Source organism: Lagopus muta, chromosome 1, assembly GCF_023343835.1.
Source record: "Lagopus muta isolate bLagMut1 chromosome 1, bLagMut1 primary, whole genome shotgun sequence".
NCBI lineage: Eukaryota > Metazoa > Chordata > Aves > Galliformes > Phasianidae > Lagopus > Lagopus muta.
In genome coordinates this window covers 85,860,200-85,885,302 of record NC_064433.1, presented here as the reverse complement: position 1 = coordinate 85,885,302, position 25,103 = coordinate 85,860,200, and the positions used below count along the sequence as shown (strand labels likewise).

Here is a 25,103-nt window from a genome sequence, read left to right as displayed (position 1 = left end):
CCTTATCATTACTCTCTACAACTACCTGAAGGGAGGCTGTGGTTAGCCTCTTCTCCCATGTAACTAGCTATAGGACTAGAGTAAATGACCTCAGGTTGCTCCAGTGGAGATTCAGATTGCACATTAGGAAAAATTCTCCAAGAGAGTAGTCAGGCAGTAGTATGGGCTTTCCAAGGAGATGGTAGAGTCACCATCTCTGGAGGTGTTCAAGAAATGTTTAGATGTTGTACTGAGGGACATGATTTACTGGAAACTATTGATGATACGAGGATGTTTGGGCTGGATGATGTTGGAGGTCTTTTCAAACCTCGGTGATTCTATGATTCTATGATGTGTCTTGGTAGATGAATGACTGGGTAAGATGGAAGGATCAACATTTTGATTCTTTACAATACAAAACCAAGTAAAAAGTAAAACTTTTGATCACAATTATATTGGTTTAAGAAGAAATTTCTATAGAGTGAAAAGGTTCTCTTGAGATGATAGAACAGAATGATGACCACTCATTATCAGAAAAGATTTTGGCATGAGGATTTCCATGGAACAGAATGGCAAATATGATTACTTCCCAGTAATACATGTGAAATTGTGATCTAATTTAGCTATTTATTTTAATTTATATAAATTATGACAGATGAGGAAGGGAGGAGCAAATAACAGAAAAAAGGCCAAATGACAATTGCAGTGTAAAAAAGACAGAAGTACTGCTTTACATTACACAGACTCAGAAAAAAATAAAGGAACAGTGTTCTTCAGAGATACTATGGAGCATCTAATTGAGATACTTTGATTTCTAAAGCAAAACGTCTTTCTGAATGTTAGAAATAAATTTTACAGAAACTCTAAATTGAAAACATTATCATAAATCACACTTTATAGTTCAATTCTTGGGACACAATAATCTTCTTTCCATGAATAAGACACAAGGCAAAAATGATTATACAAAATATCTGTAATTTAGTCAAAGTCCTAAAAGGACAAGAATAGCAGTTCCTATTTCAAAAATATTGAGAAGAGATCTGGCTTGATGCTTAAAGAGAGTTTTCAAAATGTAGGTAACAGGGTAACTGTAGGTATTGGGTAGGTTTCAGATAATGAAAACACAGGAATTACAAATAGGAAATCTTAGACTGATACTTGATCAGGTTAGTTCCTGTGAGCCCTCCAGTGACTGCTGAATGTTCACTGAAAACATTTTTAGACACGGATAGCTTCAGGAATCTGGGGAGGAGGGACGATTGTTGCTTTCGTTTTTATTTTTAGCATTACTCATTTTTTCCTGCTATGTGGGAATATCCCCTTATGGAACTATACTTTCTGAATATCAAACAATAAAAGTCAAAAGTCGAGTCTTTAGACCACAGCAAAGAACTCCCAAGAACCTCCCTCTATCTAGGGAAATACAGCACAACTTTGATTGATCAGTGCTATGAAAAACATTCCTAGGAGAAAACTTCCCTATATTTTTTCTATGTCCTAGCGTACCACAGCTGCATATGTAGCTTCTTTGGACGTCTTAGAACAGGCATTAGTTAGGAATCAACTTTGATCATCTATCAGAACATTAAAATAGTAGTCAACATATAGCAAATGGATCTCACAAATGGATTTGATGACATTACAGTGTGACCATGGCAGTCATGAAGTAAACTTACACTTCAACCTTTAAACTCCATACCTGTCTGAATTCTGTACACCACCAAGAAGAACAGTTGATACTAGTCCACACAAGAAAATTAATTATTTCAACTATATACAGTTTATTTCTGTTTTAGAAAAATATGCTTAAATAATTAGAAAGGATAATTAATAACGCTAATTTTCATTAGTATTAAAGACAGCTATCTCACTGCAACTTAGAAAAAACTTTTTTAGAAATAGATTTGTCAAAATTTCAGCTTTGGTTACCAATCTTAAGAGACTTTCAGAAAGGAACTGTTGTCTGAAAATACTATGACTGTGACTATCTGCTGCTCCAAAAGACAATCTAGAGGAGCTTGACTTTCTCCAATAAAAGTCATAAAAGTGTAGCATGCTACACACTGGCACACTCTTCTGGATAAGAACTAGCAGTATTCCAACTGATTATAATGCTCATGCTTCTACTCCTACAGCATTACAAGGAGCTTATTCTAGTGCTCAGAGGAGTCTCTACAGAGATCTGTGGAAATATGTCAAATTTCTTCTATCCCTAATCAGGGAAAAAATGTGCATTGTAATCTCTAAAATAAATCAATATTCACATGATTAACTTTAAAATATTTCTATTGCCAGTCAAGAAGACTGGAAACAATTTGTTTTTCCAGCATTAGATATTCAGCATGTTATTTTATTTAGATAGACACACATTTGAAACAACTGTTTGATTAGAGAAATAAGCCATCTGTTAGTGGTTGGCAACACAAAGAAACTATAACTGCATAAATAATAAAAATTCTGTGAAAAATTACTGATCTGAATCAGTAACAGAAACATGATAGCCGATGTGGTACAAAATAGAGAAGTTCAGTAACTCATTCTTCTAATTTGAAGAGATTAACTCATTGTTAGCCCTGGTTCAGCATGGGTATATCCCTCAAAATCAGCTGGAACAGGGCTGGAGGTTCTTGGACCACAGCTGGAAAGGCATGGAGGAAGAACCTAAGACAAAATGGGTTACTTACACGCCTCACTGAAAAAGCACTGTTCTTCCTAGACTCCTGTACATATTAGATAACTTTGCAATTTTGAAGAACATTTTTCATCATTATACCTACTCAGAAAAAGATAAGCACATTGCAACTTTATCCCATGTATGTTTGATTATAAATCTTTACTTTTGTCCAAAATAGTCAACAATTCTCAAAATTATTAGATAACTTTCACAGAAAGTGAAAATGAAACAAACTGACACTTGCAGATGCAGCCTTATGAGTAACACTGATTCAAACAGAGCCAAAGGAATTTCTCTATGCAGGACACATCCTTCACTTCAGCAATAATAATACAGTGGACAAAGCTTTCCAGGAAGAAGCTGTAATGTAATTAAAGCCCTATTCCTCACTTAGGTAATGAAAAATTGAGTTCATGAGGATACGCAAGGAATTTAAGGTGAATTCATTTACAGCATGGAATCCCTCACATGTTAAAATGTGTGTTAACAGTCATGCAAGGGCTCCTACCTGGAGTTCTGAAAAAGGAGCTTTAGATGACTAAGGATTTAAAGAACAGGACACATATTCTTAGTCCTAACTGAACTTACTGGAAATTAACTCTTTAAGTTCTCTTTATATTAAAACAACAACAACAACAAACATTCACCACACCTTCAACTAACAAAACAACTTCCACATGCTTGGCAGAAAGTGCTGCTGAAACACATAGCTCATTCCTAGATGTTTGGGTTTGGTTTTTTTTTCCCAACCTCAACAAAGAATATTGCTCACTTAGTATGATAAGAAACTGATTTGCTTCAGCAGTGTGCTGTGACTATACGGATGGATGTTCTTCCACCTTGATATGACACACAGCTGGTAGGCCCTTTGTTTGGCCAGGCCTTCCACTTGTACCAACATACCACAGCTCACAGAGGCAAACACAGAAATACGATATGTAGAGCCATCAGAGACACTCTAAGGCACCAGCACCACACCTCTACAAAACCTGGCATTCAAGGAGATCAGCAAAACCCACTTTTTTTTGTAGCCTATCCAGTTCATCCTTCTCCTGCACAAACATAAAGCCATTAAACAAGAGGCATTGTATAGTCTCAAAAGATTAGACTTCAAAGAAAACTCCTTTCTGCCTCCACAAGGCAAAGTATTAGGGATGGTAAAGAAATATTCTTTGTAATGTTACTTGGCACATGGATAATAGGCCTAGCTCTGTAACTGTGGAGCAGCCAAGTTGGCTGCAACTTGAGATCTCAGTTCTGAAAACTGCAGTGAAATGTCACCAGAAGTATCAGCATCTTGGGGGGCTGCCTGGGAGGAGTGTGCTGACAAGGCAGAGATCTCCAAGAGGGGAAGCTATTTGATGCTTGGATAAAGCCATCTTCCCTCCTGAATTCCAATTAAAAAAATAATAGAAAAAGACAAGGTAGGTAATATAAAGACCCAAAATGTTAAGACATGCATTGTAACATATCTCTCACATGAAGAAATGAATACAAGTAAGATACAGCTGCTCAGTGACTAGAGCTTTTATTGTTTCAATTCACTATGTACAGCTTTAAGATGCTTAAAATGATGTTTAATTACTGCTGATTTTTGGTAAAGCACTGTTGCTCTAAGAAAAATGACAGTTCTTGAAAAATGCTTTTTTAGTGGAAATGTCTCTGTTGTAGTGACAGTTTTTGCCAGGAAGTTCTCTGCAGACCTGAAGCAAATCCCCAAAGAACGAGAAGAGAGAGATTTCAAACCAGTCACCAATTAGGTCACTCCTCAACTCAGACCATGCCCTTGGCTTTCAGTCGAGCACCTTAAGCCACTGGACACTCCTTCACACCGCTCTCTACTTCTAACTCCACTTTCCAGCTAATGTCAATAATGTCTTATCCTTTGACAGAACCATACTGATCTCTAACCAACCTTCTCCTAGCTGCAGGATCTAACTAAAAGCTCTCAGTTTTTGCTATTGCTTGGTAAGATGTTCCACTCTCAGGATGCAGCAGCATATTTTAATTTGCTGTTTAAGGAGTGGACACAAAATAACAAAACTAGCTTTTACTGTCAGAATACTGTTAAGACATTTGAAGAACGTTTGTACTGAACTGCTAGGCTTCTAGTACTGTTAACTCATAAATAGTATACAGAAAAAAAAACCCCACAAACATAAGGAATGACAGGAAAACCTTTTAAAATTTGCCTCACTTCTAAGCTTGTAGGAGTATCTTCTGTAGGATAAGAGAGAGAAAGCACTTCGGGACTCGTTCTGGATGCAAAAAAAATTAGTCCCTAAACTCTTTGCAGAGAATGCCAGTGATGTTCAGCTTAGAGCCACTTAAGGTCTTTTTGTCTGCAGCATACTAGAAACTGAATAGAGAACACATCTCTTTCACAGGAGTTACAAACAGCCGTCACTAATGACATTTGGTTCTCTCCTACCTGCGGTAGTTTCTAAACATGACCCTCTGATAGATCACTGGCCTTCAGCAGCACTTCTCTGAGCCATGTCATTCCTTCATAGCCTTCAATTTATATTCAGGATGAAAACATGCCACTTTTTTGTTTGCTTTTATTTTTATCTTTTGTTTTGTGCGTTAATCTACATAACAAAAAGTGTCACTGCAATAGGTGCTGTATAAATCAGTAAAACTAATAAATAGTAGGTATAATATCTAAATACTCTCCCTCATCAGGATGAGTAGATTCCTGAATTGGTGCTATGTGGAACAGCTGACAGTAGAAATAGTTATAATAGATCACTTTGACAACTTCAGATTTACATAATGGATTCATCTACTTTGTAGATTGGGTTCGTGTGAATTCTCTCTGCATGCAGAAATGCCTATTACCCTAACAACATTTGTTTTGAATGGTAGATGTTTCTACATAAAGTATACATTTCCACAAACTATAGCTTTAAGCTTACATTTTTAAAAGACATGTATGCTCGTGTGTTATGTGCAATCTGAATAAATAATGTGTGCCGGTTGAAATGGGCACTGTTTAATAACTTTGTCACATATTTTCATTTAATTCACACAAGCTAACTTTTTTTTTCTTTTTTGTGGTGTGTGTGGTTATTCTCAACCCTTTTTCAGATTTAGGGACATCTGCAGTAGCAGATAAACACACTGCAGAGCTATCAAATTGCACCTAGAAAACTGATACCCTTTTCAGACTGCTCAGATCAAATCACAAAGGTATTTATTACAGAAAAAAAATCTAGGATTAGTACATTCTGGTTCAAAGTCCTATTCCATGGTATAAAAAGCAAAAACAGAAGAAGGGCTGATAATCTTTTCTGCACATACGAATGCGAAGATGGCTGTCCTGCTGCTTTCTGAGATTTTCACCTCTGGGGGGATGTATGGGGCAGGGCTGCAGCATCCAGGGCTACATCGATTCTGCTTAGTGATAAGACCTACAGGACAATGCAGAAAGAGACTCTGCATCATCCCAGCAGGGCACACAACTCTGAAGAAACCCAACAGAAAATTCCAGTAGTGTGGGAATAAAAGTAAAATGATCTTTCTGCTTTCACATCAGCTAAAGGGAACACCAGCCCAAGAACAGTCTATCAGGTGACTTCTCTTAGGACAGGGTACTTGTACTCTCCAGATAGTGCTCTTCACCCTTGCAGGACGGCCAGCAGTGGGACAAGCCTACCAGGTGGACTCTCCCAAGTCCAGATCTGCAGGATTTCAGCACACAGCTCCAGGGTAGTTCACTAAGCCTCTGCATCACCTTCAACACTCTCCTATAATTATCTTAGCTGATGGGTTTTTGTTGGATTTGCTGCAGTTACGGGACCTGGGATACATCACTCTATGAAAAACAAACAAACAAACAAACAAAAAAGCAACAACTACACAATTTCAATCCATAGAAAGAGAATTTTCCCAGCAACTGGAAATCGTACTTTTTGGTCAATATTGCATTATTTGTCACACATGAATATCGCTGAGGAATTCAAGTAATTTCTCTATGTCTGTTACTTTCTTACACAGCTATTTTTGACAACATTAATGTATTTTTTTCCTTGGGAAGCTGACAACATTATAAGACTACTGGGTCACCTAAAAACTTCAATATCTTTCATACATTTTTCCCATTGGTATTTCAAAAAGGTGAAAAAATGCTATCATTCACATTTCCCATGTTAAGGGCAATTTGCCCAAAGCAAAACAGGAAGGCTGACACAAAGCAAGCAACTGAGAATGAGAGCCTTTGAAATCAAAGTGTTCAGATGGAAACATTTAAACTGTTCTATATTACATCACCTTAAGCATCATACAGACTTATGAGTGTGAGATCATATATGGTCTGCTGTTGCTTTGTGCATTTTGAGGAGTTTGATTAATTTGCAAATTAACAGAGCTACTTTAAGATAATTAGAGCCTCAGATAACCCCAAGTTTGAATATATTTGCAATTTTTTTTAATGCAAGGCAGAATATATTGCTGTCACAGTGCTAAATTGTAAGCAATGTCTGCCAGCAATAAAGAGTAGATAATAGCTGTAAACTCTTGCTGTAATTTGATTTTATAAAGTTTGTAAATAAAAGCAAACTTGCAATTAGCCATTCTGAAGCTCACTAATATTGAAAAAAAAAAAAAAGTAGAGAACAGAATAAAGGTCTATACATCTTCCTAGCTGTCAATGTAAATGTTCAAGACCCATTAATGCAAGTTGTTTCCCCATATCTAGGGGCTTGTCAGACTTCAGCTGTATCCTCTCACAAGTGCTTATATATGAAAATACATACATAGTTAGGGATGAAGTATGATTTCATATTTTTCTTAACCAAATATTGGCTGTATTTTTACTTCTACATATTCAGGCAGCTTTCCATCTAAAGCAATCTTGATTCTGCATTGATGGCATTCATGAAGTGAGTGCTTCCTAATTACCTTTTCAAGGTGATTCTATGGGGTTGTATTTCTGTAAATAAGAAACTAATCATGCATGGATAAAAAAAAATCCAGATGCACAACAAACTAGGCAGCGTACTTTCTGATCTCTCAAAAATCCTAGGAAGTGGTTGCACAGCTAACTGATGAGCATCAGAAAGTGAATTTAATCAACCAATAAGTCTGTTATTTGTACATTCTGCTTTTTCTTCTAATAGTGACGTGCATTTTTCATGCCTAGCATTCCTGATAATTACTCACTCTCTAAATACCTACCAATTGGCAAATTCCCCAATTTGCAATTTTCCCACCACACCTGTGGTGCTGTTTGGTCTTTCCCTGTTTCACCAACAGAGGTATTAGACAAAACCTGTAGAAATCAATAGACCATGCCACATTATAACTTCCTTGCTTTACACACTTGCTTTATAGTGAAGAATCTTCAAGTAAAAGGAGACCCAGCAAATGACTCAGTGTCTCAAGTTCTTTGCAGACTGTTACTGCGAAGCAAATTATATATATATATATATATATAATTTTTTTTTTTCATATTTACTCTGTTACTTACAGTTAATGGCAAGATCTGAGCTGGATATTTCTAAGTAAATCCAAAAAGTACACGTCAGGACTGAAAAAGACTTTATGATTTCATGAATAGACTTCTTTTATAGGGAACAATTAACTTGCTCGCTCTTTTTTCTTTCCTTTTTCTTTTCCCCACCCTATAAAGTGTGGTTGGAATTGGTGGGAGGAGTAACTACAGCAACTAACAAGGCTTGAGCTCTCAGAAGGTGCCCCTCCACAGTGATAAAAGTTCAAATTGCTTCAAAAAATAAAACAGGAAAAGAAAAGCCATAGGTAAGGTGGGAGAGATTGAGTCGTGAGCCATAAAGTAATCAAACCAGTTAAGTCAGAAGTGTGCAACGAACATGTTTTAGAGAAGCGATATTGCTGAATCCTATCTTCTGTTCTGGACGTTAAGCTTTTATATTCAGATTATGGCTCACAGCAAGCTGTCTTGGCTCCTGGGATTTCCCTTTGTCTCTGCTATGATTATTACAACAGATATTCCTCCTAGCTGTTCCTGCTCTCTGCTGTGCTGTCTCACTCATGCACTTGCCATTTCTCTTTTTGCCTTTCATTATTTGCTTAGGCTTTCAAGCCCTCTGTGACTGCATTCACGGAACAAAAGGTTGCCATTACACTTATCCCTATTTATCCTCTTTTGACGTTGAACTGAGTTTTGTTCTGCTATCATGAAGAAAGCTAGTTTTATCATTATCAACAATATCTCCATTGTAGTTAAATCAACCTGAGCACAACCGTAATTTATTTCCTAAATTTATCAAAACCCTTTATAAGTAAAAACTTTTCACCAAGTGCATCTCCTATTATTTTTCTAGTGGAGGGTAAAAAAAGGGGGGGGGGGGGGGGAAAGAAAAAGAAAAAGAAAAGCAAAAACAAAAAAAAAGGGAGAAAATGTAAAAGCAGATATTTGTTTGTACCCAAAATGCCTACAGGCATATTTCTCTTGTGCAATGAGAGCACCCTAGGAGGAACAGAGTGGCCAATTATCCAGGAAGAAAAGTAGCTCACATAATAAAACTAAATTATCATCATGTTTTGCTTCTCTTCTTACTTTTCATTGACATTCTAAAAACTCAATAGGTAGGAATCAGTCTAATTTAAAATCAAATTACTGGGAAAAAACATCAAATGACTGAAGAAGGATTAGGTTATGTAACACCTCTGCATTAACTCTTACTCTCAAAGCCATTAACCACCATTGTATTTCACATGGTTGGGTTGCAAGGTCTCTGCAGATTAGTACTAGATGAAAATTATGTATTGCAAAGATAATGTGAATGCAAAATGCAACAGCACTGCACTGTTCTTGACTTCTTATGAAGTTGATTCAGTGACATGAAACTGAAATCTTCCATAATGTTGCATCGGCAGGATATGTTTATCTCTACTTGTCATTTTCCATAAAAGCAGAAAGACATTATATCTCAAAATGGTCTAGTCTCATTAGTGCCATCCACATTATACTTTCTTTGCAGTATGCACTCAGATGACTTTTATAAAATAGTAGTTAATTAAGACTCACAACGACTCTGGAAAAAATAAAATAGTTCTTATCCTGTTTTATAGAAAAATATAGTGAATCTAAGACAAATCATTTGCCCAAAATCATCTCTGGTAAGAATCCAAAATTCTACAAGGCTTATGACTTTGACTATCACTCATTCATGGATACTGAGAAGGTCAGTGCTACCAAGCTTACAAGGAAGCTATATAATGGCGTCATCAAAACTTCTGCTACTAAACCGACAAATTAAAACACTATTTCTTCCCAGTGGGAGCTCGTATGTTGGAAATGGAGTAACTAACATTTCCCCAGATCAACTAGCAAATCCAACTATGAGCCATGAAAATGAAGCATTCACAGATAAGAGAATCTGGGTATACTTTAAACTACAGATCACAAACTAACACAAGCTACCTTCAACATTCAGCCTTCCCAGGAACAGAGAGATAGCAGAAGGGAAAAAAGATGCTATGCTAAGGTGGCCACTGTTAATTGCATTCTCAGAAAGCTATGTATTTGATTTTAGAAAAAAAAGAGCTTCTTTTCTACTTGGAAGGCATACCTACAGGTACTCAAAAGTTTTGATTCAGAGACAGCCTCATCAATTAATTCTCTGTGCTCTGTTTCCATTTTCTTGGCAGTGAGAGATGAGAGACCAGCACATGCTATTTGCCCGCGCTGAGTAGCTTTTCAAAAACAAGCTTCAGGCTTGGAGATGTCAAAGAGATAATGCTAACAGCACAGGATCAATTACTACCTTGTGACTCAGGACGGAGGCCAAATCTATACACTCTTTGACCTTTCTGCAAATTCGACACAGCCACTGATCACTGACGATCCACTAACAGACTACACTAGCATAAGCAATATAATAACTTCAATCATGTCTGTTACGCATCTCAAATAGGACGTTAAATGTAGAGAGCAGATGTTCAAAAATCAATGCAGTCACTCTCCCATGATTTCACTTTCTGAAAGTGATGAACACTGAAGAAACAAGATAAGAAACCAACTCTTACATTGCACCTTTTTTCTCTAGAAGGGAAAGATGTTTGAATAAAAATCTCCAAGGAAAGTTTAGGTTGAGCCCTATATTTGGTACATGTTAAGAATAAACAAAAGGGTACCTACATACTTGCAGAGATTAGAGCAGTTACAAGACTGATGTATAGAGATCAGAGTTGGTATTCAATGTGCTCACAAGTAAGTATATTGTACTAGAAGCAATGTCTTGCATTTATTTCCACAAAAACTAGAAGAGGTTCAAAGAGTACAATAACACCATTTGGTAGAGCAAGTTCTCAGCAATACAACAGTATTTCTCAACATAGGCACCGCCAATGGCTATGCATTTTCACCAGCAATGAACAAGAGCCTGCATGTCACACTCATCAAAACCTGCACCAGCAGAGATGAATTGCTATCGCTCTCACCACTGCTGAAATGTACCACTACATCACTACTACTCACTACATCACTGTGTTCATATGTATTGTTTGGTCTCCATCAACATTCAGCAAATGCAATGAGTGCAATTTTTTTCTGCATTGAGAAATTCAGTGACAAGCCTTTGCTTCATCTACACTTCCACATCACACGCCATTCTGTCAGACTGCCCCGCTGCTGCCATCTGTCACATGGCAACAACATGTAGGGAAATACTGTTAGGAAAGTTCAACCACACCACCGATATCCATTTCTGATGTCATTGGCCAACATAAAATAGGAGCAGCCCATCCTACATTAGGGACATCACTGGTAATAAGCTAAGTCTATTTTATGTCTTAGAAATTAGAGGGCTGTAGTAAATAAGCTCTCTCTGCAGAAGAGCTGAAAGACTGAGGATCTTATTCAGTTTTAAGTGCCACTAGACATATGGCAGTGAGGCTTTCTCTTATTCTTTGATCAAAGGATAAAAAATTGTAGTGTTGTTAACTGGGTTGGTCAGCATTTATCCAATTTCCTACTTCAACTTTATATTATATGCTTCTATGAATTCTTGGTAAATCGAAAATCCAGTCTAAGAGCAAACCGACAAATCTTATTCATTACACAAAGAAACAATTTACAAAATGGAGTCTCTTTTTTCAGCTTCCACAGAATGGTAAACTTACCATATATTCTACAGAAAATCCTCAAATTTATCCTAAATTTCATACTTTAAATCTGTAAGACAGCCTCATGTCATGTCCTAAAGATCCACACACTCAGATGAACATAATAAACCAATGGAATTTGAATCAGCTGTGCTTGTGTTACAGACATACTAAAGGCAATTTATTATCTCATGCCAATGAAGAAATGCAGAAACAAGAGTATTCTCCTCCCATTCAACTCCCTATTTTGGCTCCAATCTGGCAGCATCCACATGCTTTATTCTATAGAATGACTCAATTCTACAGATGTGTTTTGTTGAATTACAACTTCAAAATATGAGGCAACTGCCACAGTTATTCATAGATTTGAATGATCTGGCTGAACATGAGTTTCATTATTCACGCAAGCCGCTTCAACATAACCAAAGTGGGCTGTGTTCACTTGAGAGACTCACAAAGCTCAATTTTAAAATTATATAATAATTCTGAATTAATTAAAAAAAATGAAACTAACACCTATGATTTATTGCATAGCTAACCATATTAAACATGCAATATAGTTATACCAGGAAAGAATAAAATAACCTTTGAACTAGAAAGTCTGTTGTAAACAAGTGTCAGTTCAGAGCAGACTTATATACTCTAGTTGTAAACCCCTAAAAATGGCACTAAAAAGGAGAAAGAACAGCACACTATCTCTCTTTCATGCATCCTCACACATGCTGCCATTATATCTAAACTTTTAAGACAGAGATGGATCAGTAGCTCTGTTCTTGCACAATAGCCATCTGCATATAAGAAACTAACAGAGGTAAAAGACATTAAAACAATTTGCCACTATATTATTTACTAAGTTGAAATAATTGTTCTTTCTGGTAGTATGTATGTTTTGTGGCAGTACTCTGATGTGTCAGCTTTGGAGTGCAACCATATTGTTGTATCAGAGAAGTGGAACGGTGCTATTTTTAAGAGAATCCTCAAGAAAACAACGCATCATCACACAGAAGTAGGAAATCACCTGCTGACAGACACTGATCCAATCAAAGCTTTTACAATTATATTAATAATTTACTTGAATAAAGGTTAAAGCGTATGGCTAAAGTGGTAGAGGCTCTTAAATACTTTGGCAAGTAGGCACTGCAAGATCTCCCATAACAAAATCAGGCCTTGAAAAAAAAAAAAAGAGGCAAGGCAATATCTGAGACTAATTAGACTAAAAATAATACTAAATACTAAACACTAAATTGAAATACTTCATTACATCAGCTTAAAAATGTAAAATTTAGAGCTAATGACATGGTAAAGCTACATGTTGCAGAAGAGGATATATAAACACAAGGAGAATATGAAAAACACAATTTATTAAAGCCTCACAAAATGCTCTGTTTAGAATGGTATGAAGAACAGAACAAGATCTTTTTTCTTGGCGTTAGAGTTTACATTTTGCCTCTTCAAGTATACATAATGTTATTTTTAAGTTAAGATAAAGAAAACAGTACTTTCTTTTCCTTTAAGAACAAGCATAGCCCAGGCTCAGAGTTCCACAATTCCAGTCCGACAGAAGATAATTCAAAACATGTACCTCAGCAGACAGTGGTTTCTGCCACCCGCCTTGTAACAGAAACGTTTGTGGTATTTCTGGTGCCCTGGGTAATTTTATAAGTCAGTGAAACAGAACATGAATTAAAGTGAGGAAAAAAAATCAACACAAAACAAAAATCCTACTAAAAGAGACACAGGCTTTCCTGGGGACAGGACAGATGCTGCGCATCTTTTTTTAAGGGACACCTAATGTGAAATTGAGGCAAATGCAACCACAAGATCGCAGTAGGGGAAGATAAAGGGACTTTCAATATTGTTTCTGACTATTCAACTGTTGCAGCTTTTTTTCTAATGTTTTTTGACCTCATTCAGAAAAAAAAAAAAAACAAACCAATTCTGCTCCATATTCCATGCTAAAAGTGCCAAAAACAACAAATCTGAAATGATAGGCTTCACAGCCCCCTAGATCATTTTAAAGCTAACTATAAATAATATGCATTCTCTTTACAGCATGACACTTAAAACAGTTTCCCAAAAGCTAGTGAAGGTCTTTAGGAGTGAAAGAACAGTACTGAGATGCAGGACAGGCTACCTGTAAGGTATATGTTCCATTATTCACCTGTCGGGAATGGCAAAAACAAAGATAGCTGGCCTCGCAGATTAGACTGCTGGCAAGAAGCACCGTGCCTGGGAAAACTGGGTGCCAAGCAGCTCTTTGTGACAGGTATTGTCTTCCTAGAAGCTCTGAGGACATTTGTGTGCTGTTGGCGGATCCCTATATGAGTCACAGCTTGCCTCTGGGGGTAGCCTATAAATGCCCCAAATGTTCTTCATGAATATTTACTGACACATATTAAGTATTTATACCCCAGTATATTTTTGTACAGCAGTCATTCCATGCTTTTTCCCTTCTCCCTCATAATCAGTGCTTGAATCAAGGTGAAATAGAGATCAGTCACACTGACAGGTAGTTTGCACATCTCTTCATGCCATGGACATTCACTAAAGTCACATGTGGCAACCCTGCTAACAGCAAGGGATTGAATTAGATGATTTTTAAGGTCCCTTCCAACCCAACCCATTCTATGACTCTACTGTTTTACGAATTTGCCACCTCTTTATTTCAGGTTTTATGTTTGCGGTTTACATTTTCCAGTCTTGAAACTCAGATGGTTCTGTTGAAAATGTCAGCCCAGGTTACATGTTCCAAACAAGGGGAAGGTTTTGAGCAGCATAACTTGACATGGATTTATGGCAAAATTCTGAATTTTATTAGCATATTTGAAGGAACAAACAGAAAAGCTGGGTAAAACTCTGAGTACAATTCTATTGAATCAAAACAGTACAGCCTTGGTAGGAAAAGCTGGGACAGCATGTAAACCAAAAATGACCATACTGGCATCAGAGGAAGTTTCAGCTTTTTTAGCTAGTTGCATTCACAATAATCAAGAAACATAACCAAATAATTTTACTGCCTGTGACTCAGTAAGGTAAGGCTTGATGAATTTTCAAGAACACAATAAAAAAAAAAAAAAAAAAGCACAGCAAAATTAAAGAAATGCTTATGTGCCTTTGAGATGTTATTTCACAAAATATATGTAAACACAGGGTTTACCTCTCCACTTCCACAGACTTACAGAGCTTAATACTTGGAACTAAATTAGTAGGTGTTTTACCAATCATATTTGATGTTAAGAAGCCAGTCTGGTGTTTCATTAAAAAAAAAAAAAAAACAAACAACAAACTAGTTAAAAGTTACTGCATATAGCTTCTATAATTTGTTAAACTTTTGAATGATCCCTCACATCCACAGAAAATTTCTGAAGATGCATAGATCAAGTATTACTAAAAAACTTGTACTCTTTCACATTCTAAATCCAGGGACTTTATTTATATGAATTGCTCATAAGGATATGAAACTCAACATCACATTTGAATTGCCAAAAGTATATTGATTTGGGTACAACGCCTAACATATCTAACAGAGCTGCTATAGCCATTATCCTCTAGTTCCGTGATGGAATAAATCCAGAATGGAATAAATTGATGAGATTCCAACTACAAAGATGTGCCAAAAGGCCAGATTTCTCCTTTTATTTGTGAACTTCCATTTACATGCATATACCCTACAAAACCCAGTAACAAAGAATAAAAAAGAACCTTCATTACCTCAGTTACCCAACAGTGCTGTTAATGCACAGGTAAGAATGAAACCTGTAATTTTGTAGCACCTTAGTAACAGACAACACCACTAGGTGGTCTTTTCTTAGACTTCTAAAAGTCTTTAAAAAAAAAATCTCTGAATGCAGGCAGCTTTGCAGTACTGACTAACTAGAACTTTCAACATTCTTGCTATGCAGAAAAAAATATATGAACATTCAAGTGATTTAACCTGACTTGTAGAAGATAAGGGGAATGTTTACTAGAATTTTACAAAAGAATGTGCATGACACAGCCTTCAAGCTCAAATGAAAGATCTACGTGTGATATAGTTGATTTCTACTATACTTTTTATTATGGAATATGAGTTCATTAGAGAATTGGAGAATATGAAATAAGGGACAGCATTTACCCAAGAACTGGACTGAGCTGAGGGCTTCAAGAAATTTAATGCTGTTCTACACAGCATAAGACATAGCAAAGCTGTCCTCAAAAAACTGGTGAAGCTCTTCACCATCCATCTGAGACTGATGTACGACAGAAATTTGGAAAGTTCTAGATGACTTATTTGGGGGTACAAGCATGCCTCTGATCTTAATTTTATAGGTGGGTAGCAAATAAAATTTCCTTCGACCCTAAAGTAGTCTTTATCTGAACATATCCAGAAATGCTTGTGCAGGTATTAACACAGCCTGACATTTAGTGTCTGCAAACACACAGGGAGCTGTGTCTACAGGGAGCTCATTTCTAGCTCTGGAGGCTTTCTCAAGTGTTCAATCAGAAACATCCTCATTTCAGAAGGGCTCCTACTTCCACATTTCCTTTCTTTGTATTTGTATTTCATAAAGAAAACAAACAAACAAACAAATAACAACAAATACCAATTTAGTCACTCATAAGTCTGCAAAAGGCATAACATCATCCAGCTTTATTCAAGTGAACTCTGCTTTACATTACTGTAGATCTCGATCACGTTCCTGAAAATGAAAATCTGTTTACAAAATGCAAGTATTTAATCTTATCCTGTTTTCTTCCATCAGTGGATTAATTATCATAATCTGTGTGCTAAGTGATGTGCAAAATATGAGGATTGACACATTCTCTGCTCTAGACATTGTTCCATAACATTTTATCAGACTGCTTTAGTTCGGTAAGAAGGGTCATTAGTAAACTTGCTTCTCTTTGTCTGCTTACAGGTTGAAAAATGCCTCCTTGGCAAATATGCTGATTTATTTGCTTTTCCTTACAAGTAATGCTAATCATCTACACCAGGTCTTCCTGCAGTTATTAATCTTTGATTTACTACAGTTTTCTCGAGCTAAAGATCTAGAGAAACAAAAACAAATTTGGCTTGTTTAACATCATACAGCTTCTACAAACACCATATTAAAAGAAAAATTAGTGGTCTAAACCTTGTTCATTTCTCTCAAAGAATACCCACACACCTCATGGAATCAGCTGATATTAGTTAAGCAAAACTGAGTTCTTTGTACTGAAAAGCACAGCCTTTTACCTGTGTTACTTGCCTTTATTTTTCTTAACCTTCACATGTAGCCTTATACATTGACCAAAGCATGTAAACAGTGAATAAGATTTTACCTGAGCAAAGGCAGACTATAAATAAGAGTTTGCAGCTTGCTATTACACTCATCTCCAAAGTATACCTCCAGTAAGCACGACAGCAATCTGCTGAGGTTGCAAGGCTTCTTTAACAGAGGTTGTCACTCAAATTAACAAAGAGCAAAGATGAGTGGAAATTAGCAGTATTACCTCCTTCCATTCTCTGCCAATCTACTGTCAGAGTATCTACTCAGCTCTTTATATTTCTGCATAAAAAAGACTAACAGGACAAGCAAGAGTGCAAATTACTAGGAACTATAAATGTGCCTTCTCACAGATTGGAAATATACTTTAAATCCCTCTATTTCCACTAGTTTCTACCTTTACAAATACTCTTTATCCTGCATTTTGGGACAACAAACATGTAATAGATTGGTGCAGACTAGAACAGCAGTTACAATTGCAAAGGAGTATTTGCTAGTTCCATTTCTTACATCATTATAATTTTCATTATTTCAAAAGTTCCAAGAATCTGTGATTAATGCCTTTGCCTCTGGATTACATATGCACATAAATAAATTAATTAAACAGAGAATTTGGAAGATGGTGTAGAAGCCAAATTTTTCTTCCTACTACACAAGTATGAAAGTCTATTTTCGTCTTTTTTACTTGAGAAAAGTCTACAGTGAGAAAACAATAATGAAAAAAAAAATGCTGATAGTTCTTAAGATTAACGTGTTTGTCACTCAGCTGGAACATTTCAGGCTATTATTTAGGCAGGAATTTAGTTTTGTCCTAAGTATACCTAAAAGCAATTATGATTACTCTGTAGACTGGAAGTTACCTTTAAATTGTTAAGATTAGTCCATTTTCAAAATAAGAATGTTTGTGGCCATAAGAAATTGAAAGCCCTGTGAAGTCCACTTTGTACCATAAAGTGGGAAGCTGTGAGGATAGAAAAAACTGCTGTTAGTATAGCAGGGAACTCATTGGAGTACAATAGGAAAGAAAGACATAGAACGGTGGGTGATTACATGGAAACAGAAAGAAGCACAGGCATTTGAAAAGTTAAAAGAACAACCAAGACCTACACATTGCCAAGGGTCAATTTTGCTGTCACCTATACCAAATTATCAACTCAGCAGCAAATTTGACCCCAACAACATGAAACTTGGCACAGCCATAATGTATCAAGCATAAAAACATTAGTAGGAGAACCGAAAGGGCATGGGAAGTGTAAAAAGCAAGAAGACAGCACAGTAGAGTTTGAATCGTCTAAGAGAATATAACCATGAGTAATGGGAAGGCATTTAAAAGAATTGATCATTGAGACTGAACAGCAGGGAAGGAAACAAGATGAATTTGACCACAAGAACTGCATCCAGGAGGAATCTCATCTCATCTTGTGAGATGTTTAGAACAAGACTCAATGAAGTAGTAAAAAAATTACTGGAGGAAACAATTTTGCAGGTCAAAGAAGGGCTTTTCTTTCTCTGTTATATAGAACTTCAGAGAATCAGATAAAGAAAGAAAAAAGAGGGGAAAAAAATTACTGGCTTGAAGCAGGATCCTGTTCATACAGGTAAGAAAGGGTAAGAGTTTTCCAGTAAATATATGAGTTAAGAAAATGTTCTCAAGACTAATATTTTATGCAGGCTGTATACTATGTATATTAGGTTGAGAGAGAAAAAAAGATTGCTGTGGAAAAAGTAAAAAGTTGAATCGTTGAAGCACAGGCCATGGCATTACAAAAGGAAACAAACCTATGCTCATTTGCATGAGTAGTGTTGAACCTACAGGTTAGTGGAGGATAATAAGTTGGACATTTTATGCACTTGCTGCAGTACAACAGGATGAGAAACCACAGCTTTATGGCAAAGGACAGACTCTCAGACTAGGCAAAAAGAACAGATGCCAGAACAGATGAACCCAGAGAAACAGTGCATCTCTTCATGCCAAGGACTATGCAAAGACAGCTCAGCTACAGAAGGCCTGTTGTGGGGACACAAACAAGAAAACTAGAAAGTCATACAAGGAAAAGCAGAAAGAGAGGGCTGTGTACTACTTACTGCCAACACTAGCAAGAACCATCCAACTGAAAGCTGGATGCCAAAGTAGACATCCTGGAAACATCCAACACAATGGAAGCCACTGGAAAATGCAGATAAGCTCAAATATGTTCTGCCAGGTTGCAAACTGATAAGGTCTCAAGTGCCTATGCTCTTTCAATAGAGCTGTGTGGGGCCAAAGAAACTGTTGACTGGAGTCACCAGGGACAGAGATTAAAAAAAAAACAACACACAACAGAACTACAGTTATTGACCTGGGATTAATAGCTAGTTCACAGCTACATTAGTGGCATTGTTTGACAGCGCTGGAAAGTAGTATTTGCTGGCACAGTCACAGAGCATTACTTTGTTTGATATGAAAATGTCAGCGAATATCTCTTTCAATTATTCTCCCTTCCTTATTTGAAAGCTATGTTTATTCCACACAAACCTAGCGTTATCTCAGTTTAATTCACAGAATTACTTGTATCAGTGACACTGAATAAAAAATAAGGCAGTGCAAAAATGTTACAAAATACAAACTCACATAGTTCATTTGGATGGATCTTCATAGGAGAAAAGAAGAATGCTACCCAAGTTAAAAGGCCTTGTTGTAGGTTGACTGTTTCCACTGCACAATAAACTGGATGAGAAACCTTCAAACTTTTCACTAAAAGTTACCATGAACTATACAGGCTTCTTTCAAAGTCATCTGACAGTAACATGAGACCTTTAACTCCTACTTTCTACAAAGCACATAAACTGATCTATCTACATACAGTGGAAAAGTAAGTTTTAAATGCAGATCTCAGAGTTCTCAGATGCCTAGATGTATGATTACCACATATAGAAAATAAACACACAATAGCATCAATTACATGATCAGAATTACCCCCCTAAGTCATGGGTACCTGAATTTCCAACACCATAGAACTGGCCACAGATTATGAAAAATCTCAAAGAGAGATCAGATCAAAGTCCAAATGTATCTTTTCCACTCATGACATCTCAATGAGGCTTGCCTTCCTATCCAAAATGTCTACAATATTAAGATTTCCAAAATCACAATTCCCAACTTCTCCACTGTGTATTGCAAGAAAATAGACAATATGATGACATAAAGGATGGTAGTTTTTTTCCTCTCATCTAGAATAAAGGAAAAGCAATGTAAAAGTTGGGCAGGGTTTCAATGTGAAAAGCAAGGCTGAAGTGTGCTAAGCACACCGGTGGAAATGTACTAACAGTGTGTGTAGTACTATCGCCATGGTAGAAATTAAGTATACTTGGGGGAAAAGAAAAGAAAACCAAGCTGTCCTGGAAATCAAAAATCCACTTAAAAATATTGCATTAAATCTACATACAGTTTCATGTGCCTCTATTGGGGTCTGCTGGCTACAGCTCTCTTCTTACTACGCTCCCTATTCAATAAGGGTATTTCTGCAGTTTCTCATCAGTAGTCAGTCAAAAGAATCCATAGGAAGTGTATGACTTCCAAGATATGTAGACAATAGATGGAAAGCAAGTGGATTTTAAGATAGAAGTCTTCAAAATGGACAGCTGCAAAGCTATGAGACTGAGATATAAGACAATTCACTTGGTGTTTTGAAGACAGATGGTAAGCAAGAATGTGATCATTGAATGACAGCAGTTATACAGAATGAGTTTTCCTCAGCAGAAACACAGTACTTATAGAAAAGGCATTGTGGCAAGTGCATTTTTCAAGACATTTATTTCAAGACATTTATTTAGCATTTATTAGTTAACTAAAGGTATTCTAGAAAGGAAAGATCAGGCAGTTACTACAAAACATTTCCACAGTTTTACACTTTTTATCTGCCCTTCCCAATTTACCAGAAAGATGAGTAAATAGAAGCTGTAAGAAGAGAAAGATGACTCTCACCATAAAACCCGATTCGAGTGTGTCTATCTAAGTGCATGGCCAGTTTCTGCAACTCCAGAGCAGGCACTGCAGACGCACGCTGCAGTGGGATGGAACGCAGTGCACAGCCAGGTGTCTGAGGAGAGCTGGCAGGGAGGCAGCCCTGCAGGAGCACCCTGTTGAAATCTCACAGCCAAAGGAAAGGGACCGACAGCTACACTGCATCAGCTGGAATCACTTCCCCTCTGGATGCTGCTAAATCATCTCTGGCAGAAACCATTTATTCCCAAGGCTCCTGGAAACATTTCTGATCAGCAAATCCTTTGCAGAGAACTTGATTTGACTGAGGGCAGATATTTCCAAAATGTCACCATATGAGATAACACTCTCTGAAACCTTTTATTGCTTTCTCTGGTCTCCCATCAACTAGACCAGTAGAGAACTCCACTACACTAACAATAAATGCAGAATTTTTTTTTGTTTTCCGGACTTGATCATCAGCATTCACCTGATACTATTTTGTTTACATAGAAATCTGAAGGTTTGCCTATTCTCATACAAGAGGACAGCTTTTGAAATTTCTGAAGATCTTTCCCACTCCAGATATGCATGGCTATGGAACACAACTGCAGCAATAATAAATAAGCACAAATCTTGTAACAAATACAGGCATCCTATCACTGACAGTAATCCATGCTCTGTACAGACTTTTATCTCTTGTGGCTACACCGTCTCCAACACTGTTGAGACTTTTATTCTAAATGTTCTCTTAACTGCTAATAAGAGCCTTGGGTTAGCTGAAAACACTGCCTAGTGGTACAGAACTCTCACGCAGAACTAAAAAAAGATTTTCTCTCCCTAATTGTGGATGTGTCAGAAAGATGAGGCAGCAGCCAGTGCAGGGAACGGCTGAACAAGGGATGCAATTATTGGGGTAAGATGATTAAAAAGAAAAAGATTGAACCAATCAGAAAAATCAAAAATAATTAAAAAAACACATTCCCAAGAGACAGGGCGGATACAAGGCTCAATCAGAAAAGAAAATACGACAGGGAAAAAGAAGGCAGGTCTTGGCTCACTCAGCTGTCACCCCTCCAGACTTAGCATGACAGTTGCCTGCACTCTCCCCTTTCTTATGATGGCAGGATGTGTGGAGGGAGAGGGAGGGACAGCAACAATTAAAAAACCACTAACGAATAACAATACTAGTTCTTACTCTGTTAGAACTAATGTTCCTATGCCAAGCTGAACAAGTCACTAAAACTGCATGGTTTAGTGCTGTTTACTCATGACGTGTTCCTCATTTTCATGTTCAGCTTGAAATAGGGTTTGAAGAAGTGCTGAGCCCTAACAGCTGCAGCTGCAAATACTCTTATTTGCTTATACTCTCAGAACTACTCAATAAGAATCACATTTCTATAAAGAAAGTGTTATAAACGTGTTGCCTATGTATAGTGCTAACTAATGCTAACTGTGCTAAAATTAAAAAAAAAAAAAAAAATTAAATCAAATTTCTTCAGGTATTACAAAATTGACTCCCAAAGTAGATAATTTCATACCTTACTTTCAATACTATCACTTCAGCATACAATTTTTTGTTTTGTTTTCTGAAAGATCTCGTTTTAGTATGCAGATACTACCCTTGCAAAGTACTAAAATCAATAGCTCTATCTCACAAGATGATTTTAACAATCATGTAACAATTGACATTTAGAGACTTCTACTGAATGGGAAAAACAAAGTAGCTGGTCAGTAGGCAAGCACTGCCCATCTGGCAAACAAGGTGGAGCTTCACAGGAAAAAAATTGTCAGAAAGAAGCAGAAAAAAAGAAGATTCACATTACACTATCCCATCTACTTTGTAATATATTATACAAGCCTTATTAATTATTAACTTTACTCTAGTATTTCCTTGTAACTAAGGCTTGGATTCTGTAATTTCAGTTGTAGTACTCTACATTATGGGAAAAGTAGTATTTCACTGTCAAAATACTGAACCCCATGAAAAAGTTTCAATATCGTATGCGCTTTTTGGGAGCTTTTCCAGCTGGAGAAAATGTAAGAAAAAGCAAAATTAGCACATCAGTCATCATATAATCCACTCAGCCTCCACGCATAAAGTCCTGACTACATCTGCTCATTCTCAAATATAGTTTAGCTTTTAAAAGCCTGGGCTGATTCAGCCCTAATAGGATGGGTCAGAGGAAAAAGATATGGTTACATTCTTATGAAAATTGAAGATTTTATGCTGAAAGCAGTATGGTTATTTTAGATTTATTAAGCAAACTACTACCAATTTCAAAACATATAGGGACACACAGTTTAAGCATTAGTTAATGTCTTGGGGAAGAGATTAGAAGAAACAGGAAAAAAAAAAAAAAAAAAAAAAAGCAAAAAAGATCAAATCATACACTGAGTCATAAAATCATAGTATGGCTTGAGTTGGAAGAGACCTTGAAGATCATCTGTCCAACCCACCTACCATGGGCAGGCTTGTTGCCAACCGGATCAGGCTTCTCCGGGCCTCATCTGGGCTTGAATGCCTCCAGATATTTTGAGCACCCATAGCACCTCTGGGCAAACCTATGCCAGTGTCTCAAAAACCTTTGAGCAAAGAACTTCAGCCCATCATCTAACCTGAAGTTCCCCTGTTATAGTTTAAAGCCATTCCACCTTGTCCCGTTGCTATCAGATCATGTAATAATTGTTTTCCCTCCCGCTTATTAGCTCTCCTCAAGTACTGGAAGGCTGCAATGAGGTCTCCCTGCAGCTTTCTCTTCTCCAAGCTGAACAAGTCCAACTCCCTCAAACTTTCTTCACAGGAGAAGTACTCTATCCCCCCTGATCATCTTCATAGACCTCCACTGGACCCACTCCAACAGCTCCACATCTTTCTTATGTTGAGGGTCCTAAACATGGGCAGAGGTCTCCATGTGGTGCCTCACAAGGACAGAGTAGAGTGGGACAATCCTCTCCCTCACCCTGCTGGCCACCCTCTTTTGATGCAGCCCAGGATACAGTTAGCTTTCCAGGCTGCAAGCACACAGTGCTGGCTTCTGGCCAGGCTTCATCCACCAGGGACCCCAAATCCTTCTTTGCAGGGCTGCTGTCAACTAGTTTTTCCTCTCTGTCTGTAGGCATATCTGGGATTGCCACAACTCAAATTCAACACTTTGTAGTTGGCCTTGTTGAACCTCAATAGGTTCAGATGAATCCGCCTCTCAACCTTGTTCAGGTCACCTTCCTTCTGTTGTATCAACTACACTACTCTGTTTAGTGTCATCTGCAAACTTGGTGATGCACATGCAGTCCCACTGTCTATTCAGTTGTAAGATGGACTCCTGGAGGATACTGCTTGTGACATAGATCACTTGGGCATAGATCCAATGACTACAAGCCTCTGGATATGACAATCCAAGCAATTCTTTTTCAGTTCAGCCTTCAAAACAATCTCTCTCCAATTTAGAGATGAAGACCATGTGTAGGACCACGTCAAAGGCCTTGCACAAGTTCAAGTAGACAACATCAGTTACTCTTCCATTGTCTACCACTGCTGTTGAGTGACAGCATTTTAGAAGGTCACCAGGTTGGACAGGCACAATCTGCCCTTGGTGAAGCTGTGCTGGCTGTCTCAGATCACCTTGTCATCTCATGCGTGCCTTAACATAGTTTCCATGATCTTCCCAGGCACAGACATGAAGCTCACTGGCCTGTAGTTCCCTGGGTCTTCCATTTACCCTTTAATAAAAATTGGAATGATATTTCCCTTTTTCCAGTCATGAGAGACTTCCTCTGACAATCATGACTTTTCAAATACAATGGAGAGTGACTTGGCAGCCACATCAGCCAGTTCCTTCAGGACCTCAAGGGATGCATGTCATCTGGCCTCATAGACTTCAACATGATCAGCCTCGTGAGGCAGTCTCTGACTTGCTCTGCTCCTTATTGTGGAAGGGATTTTGCTCCCCTAGCCCCTGCCCAGAGGTTCAAGGATTTAAGAGGCATGGAAATCCTGGCTGCCAATGAAGTCTGAAGCAAAGAATTCATGGAGTACTTCAGCCTTCTTCATGTCTGTTGAAGTCAGTTCTCCCTTATTATTAGTCAAAGGGAGTACACTGTCCTTTGCCTGTTTCTTATGACCACTGTAGATATGGAATGCTCTCTTATTATT

General features: G+C 37.4%; 1 long non-coding RNA gene across 1 annotated transcript in view; it reads right to left on the bottom strand.

Moving 5' to 3' along the window:
• Positions 1–5,909: 5,909 nt before the first annotated feature.
• Positions 5,910–25,103, bottom strand: part of LOC125702783 (uncharacterized) — a 289,289-nt gene continuing 270,095 nt past the window's right edge. The window contains exon 4 of the long non-coding RNA XR_007380701.1: positions 5,910–6,470. This is a non-coding gene — a long non-coding RNA (uncharacterized LOC125702783). The remainder of the gene's footprint in view (positions 6,471–25,103) is intronic.